Raw genomic sequence first — 4,526 nt, forward strand, 5'->3', positions numbered from 1 at the left:
GAATCAAAATATCTCCACAATGGTATGATATTGTCCACTTTGGGCCTAAACTCTCATGGCTTTGTTCTTGGGCTCTACCCAAAAGGCCTCATACCAATGGAGATACTTTCCATCCTTTTAATCCCATGATCTTTTCCATGTACTTTAGATGTGGGACTATATTTGCACCCTTGCAACCCAACAATCCCCCCCTCAAACAAATGACCACAGGCCCCCCCAACGTCGTTTTGATGTCTGAATCCTCGACCCACCAGGACTTTTTGTCCCTCGGTCCACCCGACCTACTAGGACTTCCCACCTAGCCGCAGCTAGGACTTTTTGCCCCTCGGTCCACCCGACCTACTAGGACTTCCCACCTAGTCGTAACTAGGATTTTTTGCCCCTCGGTCCACCCGACCTACTAGAACTTCTCACTTGGTGTCTGGTCCTCTTGATTCAGACACGGGAGCACCCACTTCCTTTATTTAAGGTTCAAACCACATGGTTAGATCTGGATCATGGCTCATCCGGCGGTTAGTCCGGTGAAGAGCGGTTTCGCTCTGATACCACTTGTTAAAATCGATGGAATCAAAATATCTCCACAATGGTATGATATTGTCCACTTTGGGTCTAAACCCTCATGGCTTTGTTCTTGGGCTCTACCCAAAAGGCCTCATACCAATGGAGATACTTTCCATCCTTTTAACCCCATGATCTTTTCCATGTACTTTAGATGTGAGACTATGTTTGTACCTTGCAACCCAATAAACCTAGCAGGCTTAACCCAAATTGATGGATGGCTATATAGATGAGTCAATCCATATCAATCCATCTTAAAATGGATTAATAAAATTTTAATCTAACCTATCTAAATTATTTAATAGGATGGATCAATCTCGATCCCATCCAAATTGACAGTTATATTCCATATAAGAAAATTTATTTATCATAGTAATTAACTTTAACTAAAGGTGGAAGATTATCTCTCTTCTCCTTTTTATTTTGTAAATCAAAAGATGATTTTTAATTATTTATTTTAATTAAATTCGAATATTATTTTAATAATAAATTTTAAAAGAAGAGTGTTATTTAATATTCTACCATTTGTGCATGCATGAAGTCACTCTGTGCGTACGTATCTCACGTAGTGCATGACGTCATCTACCACTTGGAGAACATATTATAATAATTAATAATGCTCATATATAATTAACTTTAAAATTTTTAATTACTTACACAACTTTAAATAATTTTTAAAATTTTTTTAATAATTTTAAATAAGATTTGTAAAAATCTTGATCGAGAAAAACTTGACTTCGAGTCGACTTCATCACTTTCAATCATAGAAAATAATAGTTTCTCTAACTTTGTCCCTTTCATTAGGATCCTGTCAAATCATTTGGTTAACAATATTTCCTCCATCCCATCTAATTTCGAATCTGAGGACATCTACAACGCTCGTTAAAAGAGCGTTAATAACCCTTCCTTAATTTCTTGCCATATGATGTGAAGGAGTGGTGGAGAAGTGACCATATGAATGCGTTCAATATTTTGAACGCGTTCATATGGCAGAGGTGGTCTCACGTATTTTTTTTTTTTAAGTATTATTAACAAACCGCGTTGCAGATGCTGATCAAGATTCGAAATTAAGATGAAGACTGCACTTGAGTTGAGGGTTATCACTGAACGACCTCTTTTATCTAATCTCCCTATATCCCACCTAACCCTAATATTCCTCTATGGAAGGCCACATGGTAGTTACGTTATCAGCCACGTGGCAGCTCCACGATCCTGTCATAAATCATTTGGTCAACAAGCATTAAAGTGATGAATAATCATGAAAAGCATGGTGATTTATAAATTTTTAAGTTGATATCAAACTTTATTAATTAATTCATGAAGTTTGTTTTGTTTAGTTTTTCTCTTTTGGCTTTTTATGTACACCATGAATGTGTTACTAAATGACAGTCTAAGTTGTGGTCAGTATCAGAACAAATATTCTCTAAAGAAGTCAAGTTAACAGGAGGTTTTTCTAAACTTGCATCATTTAGCAACTCATCTAAAGTGTCATTAGAGGACTACTTTGGGTAACAAATCAAAACTAGATATGGTCCGAGTAAACAAAGTTATTGAAGTGGACAAGAGTCGAATCTCGATGAAGCCGAGGCAATGCTCTCCTCCATCGTGACCAACTGCAACTTCTTGATTTACCTCTTCACAGATAGTCGTGAATCAGACCGTATGAGACCGCTGAGGTGACAGATTCCTGTTGGGTTGCAAAGGTGCAAACATAGTCCCACATTTAAAACACATAGAAAAGATCATGGATTTAAAAGGATGGAAGATATCTCCATTAGGATGAGGCCTTTTGGGTTGAGTCTAAGAATAAAATCATAAGTGTTTAGGCCCAAAGTGAACAATATCATACCATTGTGAAGATATTTTGATTTCATCAGTACTAACAAGTGGTATCAAAGCGAGGCCACCGCTCTTCACCAGACTAACCGTCGGAAGAGCCATAATCCAGATCTAACTATATGGATTGAACCTTAAATAAAAGGAAGTGGGTGCTTCCGTGTCTGAACCAAGAGGACCAAACACCAGACAGAAAGTCTTAGTTGCGGTTAGGCAGCAAATCCTAGTAGGTCGGGTGGACCGAGGGGTAAAAAGTCCTGGTGGGTCGAGGATTCGGACAGTTGTAGTTGCGGCTAGGCAGAAAGTCCTAGTAGGTCGGGTGGACCGAGGGGTGAAAAAGTCCTGGTGGATCAAGAATTCGGACAGTTGCGGCTAGGTAGAAAGTCCTAGTAGGTCGGGTGCACCGAGGGGCAGAAAGTCCTAGTGGGTCCGGATAGTTGTGGTGGGTCGAGGATTCGAAGGCAGAAAGGGTGCCTTTTGAGTAGAGTCCAAGAATAAAATCATGAGGGAGATATTTTGATTCCATCAGTACTAATAATTCCATCTTTTACTGAAGAATGTTTTTTTAGGAATCCATATGCCTTCTAATAAACACCATAGTGCCTATTTGGATAACCCTAAAAGTTATGCTTACCCTTTAGCAAATTGTCTTCAAATCAAACAAACCTTAAAGAAGTAAGTCAATATGGGTTACCTAACCAATTACTTGCCTAGAAAATATATTTCCATTGCCTTTGGAGAAGTCAAGGTCAATCTAATAATTAAAATAATAAATAAACATATTAACACTCAAAATCTCTCATCAAAATATATAGATAATCCTTCTTCTAAGAATTATGCACATGAACTCAGAGATGGAGAGATCAGAAAAACTAGTTTGGGTGATGAAGAACACCTTCTTGATTATCGGCGTAGCTAGTTGGCTCCTCATCCCCTTGCTCCACCACTACCCTCCTCGACCTCCTCCTCCTGCTCCACCGCTACAGCTTCTCCTCATCCCCTTCGTGCTCTGGCTCTGCAAGAAGGAAGTCGTTGCTCCTCAAGCTGCTCCGGCGCCGCCGGTGGCCTGGCTCTGGAAGAAGGAAGTCGTTGTTCCTCAAGCTGCTCCGGCGCCGCCGGTGGCCTCCTCCGTCGAGACCTTCTACGATTTCCTGTTCTTCATGACGCCGGAGGAGGAGGAGCAGCAGCGAGAGTACTGCGACGTGGATGAGCCGTCGGCGGCCTCGCAAGGGCTCCGGCGTGGTGGCTCAGCGAGCCTGTGTTAATGGTGGGGAAGGAGGCGGCGGCGGAGGAGGAGTTCTCGTGGGATGGGGTGGTTGACTCGACTGTATGGTTGAGCGCTGATGTTGCGCCTTCGGCGCCGCCCATCGCCACCGCCTACTCCGCGTCCTTCTTCGACGAGTGCTGCGGCCCTCCTTTGCCGAGCAAGGCGGAGGGCGGATGGGAAGATAAGTCGATGGAGGAGCTGTGGGAAGCCATCTGCGTGATGAAGGAGGAGAAGGGGAGGAGGAGGAGGACGGTGAAGGAGGAAGAAGCCGGCGGCGGGAGGAGGAAAAGGGAGGTTCCGGCGGTGAAGAAGGACGAGCTTTTCCAGCAAGCGGATGCGTTCATTAAGAAGCAGCGCCATGTTTTCCAACTCGACCTCCAGCGAGAGGAATCTCCGGTGCGACGGCCGCGCCGCGCCGTGGAATCCGACCGGCGCCGCCATCTTCCTCCGCCGTAGAACAAACGACGCGTACGTTCTGCAATTTCTTTCTTCGTCAAACAATTATTTCTATTTTAGGCAAAAATAAAAAAAAATAAAAGGGTCCCACCTTATCCTTTTAGCACTCATTTTATCCAAAAATAAAAATAAAAATAATATTTTATACTAAAACTACTTTTGTTTTAATTTTATTACAATAACTATAATTCTTTTTAATTTAACTTGATAAAAAAATTATAATTATGATATTTTTATATAAAAATCCTTTATTAATATGGTTAAAATTGTATAAATTTAAATAAAATCATTTGAAAATTTTCATAGCATCTATTTAGTAGTTATTATAATCTTATCATTATATCACTACAGCAGTATTAAATAGTTACTATAATATTATAATAACTATTTAAATAGAATCTATTTATTT

At 40.9% G+C, this 4,526-nt stretch overlaps 1 pseudogene; it reads left to right on the forward strand.

Moving 5' to 3' along the window:
- Positions 1 to 3,248: 3,248 nt before the first annotated feature.
- LOC141818538 (uncharacterized) lies at positions 3,249 to 4,124 on the forward strand (annotated as a pseudogene).
- The last annotated feature ends 402 nt before the right edge of the window (positions 4,125 to 4,526 follow it).

The sequence above is a fragment of the Curcuma longa genome, unplaced genomic scaffold (assembly GCF_044706935.1).
Source record: "Curcuma longa cultivar G26 ecotype Majalengka, Jawa Barat unplaced genomic scaffold, ITB_CL_G26_1.1 contig_25237, whole genome shotgun sequence".
Taxonomy (NCBI): Eukaryota; Viridiplantae; Streptophyta; class Magnoliopsida; order Zingiberales; family Zingiberaceae; genus Curcuma; species Curcuma longa.